We start from the raw sequence: 11,312 nt of genomic DNA, 5'->3' as shown, positions 1-11,312 counted from the left end.
CCTGCTTGCCTGCAGGTGGGGAGGGAAGGGGTGGCGGAGAGCAGGCTCTAAGTGAAGTGCTGGCAAAAAAAAATTGCTGGCAGTTTGATCTTAAAATGAGCAGAGGTAGACGTAAAGAACATGAAAGAACTAATTGCATGTAAAAATAGAAATATTTAAAGATAGCTAAAGAATAATTTCTGCTTGTACTTTGCAGTTCCATCTTTATTTTAGCTTCAACCTTTTTCCTTCAGTGTACATTTTGGAAGGGTTTTTGCATGTTAGGGGAAGCTGAGGATATCTTCCCTGACATTTTCAAAAGCCTGACTTCTGGAATGAGAAGGTTGTAAGATCCAAAGATACTCTATTTGGGTGTTCATGACGCTGTTTTTGGAAAGGATGCACATCTAATTGGTACTAGTTACTGTTGTCAGGAGAGATAGTCAAAGCTTGTCTCTTGGGAAGGGACTGGCTAGCAATTTATGCCAATCTGGCAACAAGGGATTTGAATCTGCTGATCAAGCAGGAAAACCTCAAAGCATCTTTGTGCTCTGAGTCAGTTCTACATCATTGTGATAAACATGTTTTTGTGTAGAAATGGTAACTACTATGTCACCTCAGTTGATAGTCCAGTTACAACTACAAATGACAAAAGGTCTTGCAGCCATTTTTTTGTGCAGCTGGTGTGCAAAGGTGTGATTTGTGAAGATCCTTGGAAGGAATAACTTGCAGTGATCAGTGCCTGTGGTCATGCCCACTGCTGGAATTGCATGCAAATCTCTGTTCATTACCTGATTATGTTTTGCTTGGGGTAATGTTCTGGCATGTGCCAAAATGATAGCTAAAATGAGGAGGCAGGGACAGCGCCCCATCTTACTTTATGTTCTTCTACTTGCTGTTGGACCCTGGGGCATGCAGAAATTTTGCATATATTTTTTACAAGTAAACTTCTTGTGGGGATGTTTATCATTGAGCCGATGGGAAAAGCGATGAGAGCTTTGTGCAGTACAACTGGAAGAGCATTGCAGGAAGCTTCTGATGGGTATAATAGGGCTGTTGAGGGAAGAATCAGACAAAGAGCTCATTCATAACTTGGAACCTCAACATTTTACATCCTTCCTGTCTGCTCATCTTTGGTTGCTCATGCCATCCTTAAACGAAGGGGCTTTTCCAAGAAAGAGGAGTTGAGTGTTGGTCTCTTCTCCTAAGTAACAAGAAAAAAGAGGAAATGGCCTCAAGTTTCCCCAGGGGAGATTTAGTTTGGATATTAGGAAAAATTTCTTCACCATAAGGTTGTCAACCATTGGAACAGGCTGTCCAGGGAAGTGGTTGAGTCACCATCCCTGGAGGTATTTAAAAAGCCGTGTAGATGAGTCACTTAGGGACATGGTTTAGTGGTGGACTTGGCAATGCTGAGTTAATGGTTGGGCTGGATGATCTTAAAGCTCTTTTCCAGCCTAAATGATTCTATGATTCTATGGTTATGTTTCTTTCTCAGCATCCTAGAGTGATGCTACCTGAACAGGCAACAGCCCAGACCTTCCACAAGAGCCTTGCTGGGTTTCTAGGGAGCTATGTTTGGCAGGAATGCTTAAATTGTTTCTGAAATATTCAATCAACTTCAGTAAAGTCAGCAGAGTTAACGGAAAAGCCCATAATAAAAGTGTATATGCATTGGAAAGATGCATATACACTTTTATATGTATATAAAAGTGGGGGGAGAGATGAGAGATTCTGGGATGAGAAAGCTTGTTAAGTGGTTGCTTTAAAGACCAAAGAAGACTGGGTTTTCTCTAGGGAAAGGGCTAATGTTGCAAATAAAAGAGCTTTCTTTTTGTTGGATTTTGAAGTTGTGTCCAAGAGCAACCACAGACAGCACAAAAACCTGGCCTGAATTGTTGCTTCAGTTTTTTTGACCAGGTGAAAACAAGTGGTGAGCTGTGAAACCCTGTGAGTACTGGAGTTTCATTTCTGGAGTCCAAATAAGTTACCACTTCCTGCTCCTCCCTTTCTTCCTCCTTTCTACCCCCCTGCCACCAATTTCTAGCAGAAGTGTTCCTGTTTGGTTGGGGTTTTTTAATTCACCCTGCTCAGAGAAACTGGACTATGCAAGACTCTGTGTCCTTCTTTCCCCTTCCCCACAGTGATGACTGAGCTCTGCTAAGGAAGTTCTTTTCCTCCTCCTCTCTCAGCCCCTAAAACAGATCTCTCTATTCAATGCCCAAATGACCCCCGAAGCCAAAGTTCATTCCCAGGAGCCTTCATCCATTCTTGGAAGACTCCAGGAGCCCTTTGAAGTGGAAAGTTTTGTCTGCTTGTGGCTCTCCTACTTGGGGGGCTTCTAAATTGAAATTAGCCTGGAGCTGACAGGGGAGTCCCTAGGAAGGGGGCTTGTCTTGGAGCCATGCATCTGTTCCACTGCTGTCCCTCTCTCACTCAGCCTCAGTGTCCTGTAAGCCTCTCACTGACCCTTGTTGGTCTGCAAGGCAAGGCTTTCACAAGGGGCCTTTCTGAGTTCAGGTTTCCATGTCTTGTTCTGCCATGGGCAAACCCTTCTGGTGTAAGCACATTTGCCTGGAAGTTTATTTTCAGGTTAAAATAAGCAGCATAGCACTCTTTCCTACAGGCTCCTTGAGCTGCTGACTGTCTCCATCTCCATGGTCCTGGTGTGGTAGGTACAGAAAGGCAAGAGCCTGCTGGTGACTGAGAAGAATGCCAGGCAAATAGGGATAGTAGTGACTAATTGTATTGAATATGCTGGACTCCAACTGCTGGGGTCCTGTTGTTTAAATTGGTCTAGGTATATTAAGTTAAAAAAATTATGTTGATGGTCACTGCAAGAGTTTTCAACATATTTTGTGACTAGCTGATAAACCAGCAGATATGATTGTTGATAAATGTGGAATAATGCAGAGGGAGAAGGGGAAAGTGAGTCTAGCACATACGGATACATAATGAACTGTGGATGAGGTGTTACCACCATGAGAAGCATCTTAAGAGTTGTTGAAAGGATTTCTTGCAAGCCTCAGCTTAAAATTAACTGTGGACAAAAAAACCCCACAGGAGAAGTAATACTAGAGAAATAGAAATAATAGAAATAAAATAAAATTAATAAAATAATAGAAATAATTATTTCTAATAATAGAAAAAAAGGAACTGGCAGAGTCCATAGCAGAGATTAAATAGCAGAAAGGATGAGTGAGGGTGGGTATAGTTGAGTGAGGTGGTAGGGGTTTGTAAAATTGAGTGCTGTGGAGAAGGTGAATAGGAAGTGATTAATCAGTATTTCTTATGACACAATTGGAGGCACCCAATGAAATGACCAGGCAGCAGGTTTAAAACAAGAGGAAGTATTTCTTCACACACTATATTATTAAAATTTGGAACTCATTGCCATGGGATGTGGTGAAGGCCAAAAGTGTAAATGGATTCAAAAAAAGATTGTACAAATTAATAGAAGATACATCCATCAGTGGCTACTAAATACAATGGTCCGGATGTGGCCTTTAGCTCAGGAAGCCTCTAAATGGCCAGTGCTGGAAGCTTGGAGCATGTACCAGGGAAGGGATTACTCAGTCTGTGGCCTGTCCCTTATGCTGTTTTCTCCTCTGCATCTGCTGCTGGCCAGTGTTACTGACTGGACACTGTTGTAAGTGAGCCTTTTGATCTGACCTTCCAAGGGTTGTCTTCAGAGTCTTATTTATGCTGAGAATAAGTAAAGCCAGAAACAGATGCCTGACACCCTTCTGTGAGGAGGTTTCAAACCTCCACAAGTCCCTTTCCAATTCTCTGTCAATGGTCATGGACATTGTGTTGAGTGTCTTGCTTGGTACCTCTCTCACTGGGAGGCATCAGCTGAGATCATGCTCTCAACATAATACACTGTGATGTAACAAATATGAAATACCTGGTTAGATTTTTAAACTTTTAGGGCAGAAAAAAATGCACAGATATTTGTAAAGAAGAAGACAGAGCAGGGAGAAACAAAATCTCTTCATCCCAAGCAGCTCTTCCCCAGCAGCTCTATGGAGGCTGTGCTAAGAGCAGGGATAAGACAGTGTTACAAATCATTCCTCCCTCCCACACCCGTGACTAAAGCACTATTTTTTTTTTCTTTTCCCTTTCTTGGCCAGTAAGGAGTTAAAGTCCTTTCAAATGCCCACATTTGAAAGCCTTTCAGAGATACTCAGCAGTGATGCTGGACAGTGAGCCTAGCAGTACTGGTCTAGAAGCAGTGGTGTGTCAGTAGCAGGGGCCTCTCCAGTGCTGATAGCCAAGGTCAGCCAGAAGAGAAATGTGTGTGAAATGTGCTGCTTTACCACTTTTTAAAGGTCTTAATGATGCAGAATGGAGTTCCAGTGGAGGATAGAACAGCATTTTCTTGCCAGATCTATAGTTTGAGCTCTTTCCTTTGGATGTTAACAGAATGCCAGCAGGCTTGTTAACTCTCAGCAAGTGATTAAGAAGCGCTGACCTAAAAGATGAAGGAAAGGTAAGTCTTACCTTGCCTGAAGCTAAAGCAACCCATTATAGGACTTCATGTGAAGAGATGCTGAGGAGACATTGCAACTGAGTCTTGAATGCCAGCAGCTATAAACACTATGTGAGAGTGAGTTTATACTGTAGCTCACCAGTCAACATGCAGGAAATCACAGACTTAACTCAAGTGTTGAAAATATAATGCTAATGGACTACCACATGCATTGCAAACGTAGCTTTCTTTCCTTAGATCTGTGTCCAAAGCTGCTTCCTCTGTGAAGCTTTGAAATGTGAAGTCTGATCAATGCTGACTGTTCTCAAAACATTCAAAAAGAATTTTTAAGAAAGCTGTCACCTCTGTATGTTCCTCTTCAAGACTGAGTGGTTATTTTCTCTAAATTTCCACTTTTAAAAGAAAAGGGAGATACCTAAACCTCCGTTAATGCAAACTGGTAGGTGTTTAACTTAATGTTTGGTACCTCAACTGACTGAAATCTGGACTTTTTAATGTATTTCAATTTGAATAACTGAGAACCATGCATTTTATAATGACTTTATTGTCAAGCAGATCCATTCTCTCTTCCCTGTCTTTTCTCCCCCACCTTCTCCTTGGTGATAGGTTTGGCAGTGGTTTTGGGACACCCTTAAAATGATGGGTGCGATGTCAGCACCGGGGCACCCAGAGTTCCTTCCTGTTTGTATTGGCATCAGCTGTTATTTAGCAGCTCTCCTTTTGTGTGCTTTGATTAGCAGTGTTCGCAAGGTATTGAGCACTTTCCAAACAGGATGAAAATATTCCTATTTCCTAAGAAGCTTGCAACTGACAGTTTGTAGTAAGCAATAGTTTTGCATGACTGGTTCTGAAAGCTTCTATATCTCTCCTAAAATTTTCCTAGTTTGTCCTGAACCCTATTTTGACTGCATTGGCCATTAGCAATGTTAAGAGGTGTTGAGGTCATTATGAGAACTTCAGGAAGTTCTCTGCCACCCACTCCAGAAGCTGCGCAGATACTCTCAGGCTATTGCAAATGCAAAGTAAAACATGTGAGCCTAATCCCTCTGAATAAAGTTAATTTGGAAGTGATGTGTATTAACTATTTTTTAAAATTTATTTTTATTTGCTTTTTTTTCCCCTCATGTGCAATGATCTGCTGGCGTTTACTCAGTCAGTTACTGCAGCTTTGTGAAGAAGTTATGACTTCTTTTACCTTTGGCAGGGTAAAGGGAACCCAGAACACAGCTGACTGTGACGGCTTCCTTATTCACTCTTACTGTGCTTCCTCATAATTTTACTGAGGAAGGCCTCATAATTCCATAATTTAAGAGGCAATTGCATACCAACATCACAGTTGCCTTCTGCGCGTTAGTTAACTGATTGATGATACAAAGCTGTTTCTGGCAGCCAAGGGGATGAGATCCAGCTGGCAGATCTGCTGGAGCAGGGTCTCAGCCAGCCAGCCCTGCACGCTCTGCGTTCCTGGGGCTGCCGTGCTAATTGCTGGAATGTGACTCCTACCCACGGTGCAAGGGGGGAGCGTGAGCCCTGGCCAGCCAAGGTTTGCCCATCCCTTTGCCAAAGCCACGGCTGCCCCCAGCTCCGAAGGCTGCTGTGCTTTAGGTGTGTCACTGCTGCTTCACAAGCACCGGTGAGCTGCCCATGGAGAGCCCCCAGCCCTCCCTGCTGATGGCTGCATGTGGGGCTCACAGTGGCACTGGTTTTATGGGGTTTTTTAAGGGTTTGGTTTACCCAGTTGGAAAATACTCATGAAAGGGAGGATGATCTCTGATTCTGTGTGTTCAGATTCTTAGAGGCTTTAGTGGTGCAGACATAATAAATTGTGCTCAGCAGCTGCAAGAGCAATGTCTAACTTCAGTGGCACTGAAAACCATAGTTAAACAGCATCTGTGTTTACTAGGGGTGCTCTCTATCTGTTGAAAAGATGATCCAGTTCTCTAGGGGACTGTTGTGTTTTTTGCAGCAGTAGCATTTAAAAAAATTCCTAAGTGTGTTTTCTTTTAAGGTCAAGATATATCTAACCATATTTGAAAATTATTTGCTTGTTTCTCACTTGAGGAAGGATTCTGATATACCAATACGAACATATTTAATGACTTATTTTGACTTTTTTTCCAAGGCAAGAAAAAAATATGGCTCTGATCAGTGAATTTAAATTTAAAAAAAATCTATTCCTTCATGCTCTTTTAGCTTATAGAAAACTCTGAAACACATCTATCTATACATTTGAACAAGGCACATCTTAGTTCCTAGGTTTGTGTGGAGAAATACTCAACTTGCTTTCAATATGACACAGTCCTAAAGAAATCCAGCGTTATGGAGCATAGATATAAACATATTCTTTGAAAGATGATGGAAATCAAGGAGGGATGGGCTTCTGGGTACCTGTTTTTATTACATTCCTATGGTTCTCCACTCTTTGAAGAGTTTTATACTCCTACTTATCAGCACTATATGTGGCAGAATGGGGTCCCACCTGTCTGAGTGTTGGAAAAACCTTCTCCAGGAAGTAATTTCTGCTTTGCAGTCTCTGGTCTTTGTTGTGAAAAGGGAAACAGGCTGGGAAAAGGGGAAAAAAATAAATGGATGAAATAGCATGCTGGCAATCATTGTTATGATCCAAGTCTTTCATAGGTTTAGGAAGAAAGAAGCTAAGGCAAAGGAAAACCAAAAGGACATGAGTTGCAGAAAGGAAGGAAGGTGAATGGAAGGAGATTGGGAGAGGTGAAGGCCAGATGAAGAAATGGCAAAGGACAGACCCAGTTGCTGGTCAGTGCAGAACAGAGAGGGAGAGTTACCAGTCATTTGAACCAGTGGCCGGGCGAGATGTACCTGGTCTGAGAGTCATTATAGTGCAGAGAGCCAGCCAAAATTGCTGGGAGAGCATCTTCTCAGTCACATATCCAGGCAAAGCAGCTTCTCAGCCTGTTTGTGCAATGTGACAGTGTGGGGTGTTTCTGCCAAGGCTGATAAAGTAAGCCAAAGCAATGAGCTTGGAGGAGGTATTCATAGCTAAATGAATAACTATGTCATAGCATGGAGTGTATTTACAGTCTTGTATAAAATGAATTGTCTGGACTACATATGGAGAGAATTTGGCCACCAGGCTGCTGAGAAACAGCTCCTTGAGAAGTCATTAATGGAATTTGTATAGCTGGTCAGGTGTGAACCATAAATGTGAGCACATTTTCAGTCACTGGGAGAGTCTGACGTCAGGTAGAGATGTTGTCAGTGCAAGCTTGGAACCAGTGGAATCGAAACGAGGCAGATGGCAATGGGAATTTTTCAGAACTGAAAGCAGTCTTCAAAAAACAAAATGTTTCCTCAATCCCTAGGGCTACAAGCAGGAACATACCCTGGGTTTAGTTTCCAAGACATCAAATCTGTTCTCAGTTTTTGCTAAATATATCTTTGCTTCCTATATCAGCTTCTATATCTATCACCTATTTACTCACAGGGCTGAGGTGAAGCAGATGAATTTGTGATATGTAGGTAGACAATCTCAAGAAAATGATGGGTGCATGTGCACCTCAAAGACCTGTTTCCAAGGCTGGTTTTCTTTAGGGAAACTGGAAATGGGATTCATCTAGCCAAATACTGAGTTTTGGGAGGAGGCTGTTAGTTGTCTGCTCACCAGCAGTCAACTGTAAAAACAAACAGCTGGGACACACCTTTCAGCTCCAGCCAAACCCAACATCATCCGTGGCTCCACACCTGGTGACTACAGAGCCTCAGAGACTCTGGGTACTTATCCTGACCTTTCTGCTGACCATGCAGGGGAGCTGCTCAGGAACAGGCTCAGGGAGCTGATTAAGCCAAAACATAACAGGCCAGAAAAGAGGCCGTGGAAATTATGTAGGTAGCAGCTGTGGCTAAGAGATGGAGCTGTGCTAGGCCAGCACTCCCTCCAAAGCAGGGCATAGGGGAACCCAGGCATTACCATCCAGCCTAAAAGGCAGGTGTAGAGACCTACACCACTGACTGTGCCTGTGAACCCAAGTGATAGTGAGCACTGACCAAGCAAGAAAGCTTTCACTTTTGTGAAAGCCCTGGAGGATCATGCTTGAAATATTATTTCTTCTGTGACAGGTCAATTTTTTTTTCTCTGCAAAGCCAGGTCCATTTGATTTATAAAACTACAAACAGTGCTTCTGGTCTAGAAAATTTGGAATAATTTCATCTTTTTATCCTGTTGCCAACCCATTTCAGTTGAGAGTGACCTGGCTGTAACTAAACAAATGCTGAAGACAAAATCTTAAAATTGGAACATGGCTGTGAATGTAGCACCTTAAATTTTCCAACAAATGCAGTAAGGCATGTCTGACTTGGGGTCTAAACTTATTCCTGGCATGGAAAGTCCCCAGTGCTTCTTTTTTCAATTCTGATCTGAGAGGTCTAGCCCCATTTATGATGCTAGCCACCACATTCCCATTTATTTGAGAGAGTTCATGACATATGACATATTGACATTCATGATATATCCTCTCTAGCCACTTCCCACCCTCTGGTAGCTCTACTCTGCAGTTTAGGCCCCTACAGAAACTAGCAGAAACAAACATATGCCTTATTTGTATTATAGAAAGATTTCTAGGAGGCCCTTTACTTTTAGACATGGGTAGATCTGTGCAAAGTAAGACTGTCTGTACCATAGTCTGGTGCTCAAATTTACTCTTAGCACCTTACAATAATTTTGAAGAAAAGATTCTGTTTGGAGGAGAAGGTTGAGACTTTTTCCTTGTGCCTTTACTTTCCTGTGGTTTTGGTCTGTGCAGTGTTAGAATTTTCTGAGCCTCTGCTTGGTGTAACTGTGGATTTCACTGTCAGAGAGTTGGGCTTCTCCTTGTAATGGACAAGTGCTCCACAACCAGGTGTAGCAAGCTGCTGTTTCCAGCCCAACATTCTGTCCAAACTTTGGCTTTCATGGCTTTGTGATAAGGCATGAGCATGCCCATAACACATGATACTTGAAATAGGTCACAGTTGAGATGTTTTGCTGTGCTTTTATTAAACTGGCTGATGTCCCCAGTTTGAACTGTCTGGTTCTAGCAATAAAATTCAGCAGCTGCAAAGACTATCAGGTGCTGAGGGACCTTTAAGCATAAGTTAAGCCTGATGTCTTTAAGTCTGAGATGTTCAGCTTTGGAGACTTCATGCTATAAAACTGCATTTGTTGGAAAATTTAAGCTGCTAAATCCAGAAATGTGTTCCAGTTTTAAGGTCCCAGCTTCAGCATTTGTTTAGCTTCCAGCCATCTCACTTTTAACTGAAATGGGCTGGTAAAATTAAAAAAAAAAAAACAAACAAAAATCCAATTACTCCAGAGCTACTATACGATGTCCCCAAATGTAATTTACAGGAAATGTTGGGAGGTTAGTTAATGACAGTTTATAAATATTTTGAGTTCTTCAGATGAAATCACATAGGAATGCCTAAACATTGTTCCTATAGGGGCTGTTTACTTAGACGAGAGCTTCCCTCTCACCTTTGTGCACACCATAAAATGGAGATCTGTATGTACAAATGCCATGCACAGGAAAACTGGAAAAGCCTTTTGGCCATTCCCTGATACTTTTGAAGAGCTAGGCTGGTAAACACAACAGGAGCTTAAGCTAATTTCTAGTTTTGGACTCTTGGTTTTGTTTTGTCACCTGGCACTACAGAAAGTGACCAGACGTCCTCTACTCTAAGCAACTTTTCTTAGTAACACTATCCTCTCTCCATGCGTCAGCTCGATCATTTGTCAGTGGATTGGGTTCTTGCTAGGCAGCTGTTCTTAATTGGTTTAACAGCGACCCAACAAATCTGAGTTTTCTGCTGGACTGGAGAACAGATTTCACTTGATAGTCTGAAAATAGCCATGTCACTTTCTATTTCTTTACCCATTGCTCTATTATCTTTGTTCCTAGGGCTGCCAGGACAGTGAGAGTACCAGAACCAAACTAGCATGGACAAGTTAAGCTGATTGTCTGCTTCTTGGCCACACATAGGACTGTAATAGCCCTTGGCTGGATTTCAGAAACCAAAGGTGTGCAATTCAGGGGCAGCTCCACCCCAGACAGAGATGAGGGAATTATTCTCCCTAATTTACAATAGCAAGAGCAAGCATTCCCTCCCACAAAGTTGCAACACAAGATGTGAACTGGCCCAGGTAACTCCTGCCTTTCCTTCGGCCTCTGCTTCTCACCAAGGTAGTGCCTGAAGAGCACAAAAACAATCAGCAGTTGTGAATGTTTTTATTAGAGATGCTAGGCCAGCATTTGTAGGTATCCTCTTAAAAAATCTCCATTTTTGCTCAGAGCATGGACAAACCAAGAACTGGTGGCAACACCTTATATCTAGTTACTGAGCAAAACAATTTAAATGGTCCTTTTGGATATATTTCTGCAGTTGCTCCCGTTGCTCTAGATTGAGGAAGATTGTCACTACTTCACAGGGGATCAATGAACAGTATCAACTAACTCTGCTAATTTTTTTAACATTATGTCAACAAACTGGTGACTCTTCACCACTCTAATTGTCTAGATGTAAACTGCTGCTGTGCCTAAAGTAAGGGTCTGCTTGGTGAATCATAGAATCACCAAATCAGGGAATGATTTGGGTAGGAAAGGACCTCAAAGATCATCAGGTTCCGACCCCTCTGACATGGGCAGGGATACCTTCCACTAGACCAGGTTTCTCAGATAGATAAACTGCATCCTGCAAGAACCTTTTTTTTTGTCTGTGGGCTATCAAGGGAATCCAAAGCAACCAACCCTCCTGAAGGTGCTGCATCAGTTGCCTCTGCCTTCAACCTGTGAATCTTGTCCTTGTATTTTTGATAGTGTGGATGAATCGCTGC

The sequence above is a fragment of the Molothrus aeneus genome, chromosome 2 (assembly GCF_037042795.1).
Source record: "Molothrus aeneus isolate 106 chromosome 2, BPBGC_Maene_1.0, whole genome shotgun sequence".
Lineage (NCBI taxonomy): Eukaryota > Metazoa > Chordata > Aves > Passeriformes > Icteridae > Molothrus > Molothrus aeneus.
The sequence above is the reverse complement of the archived record's forward strand: the minus strand, read 5'-3'. Positions refer to the sequence as shown.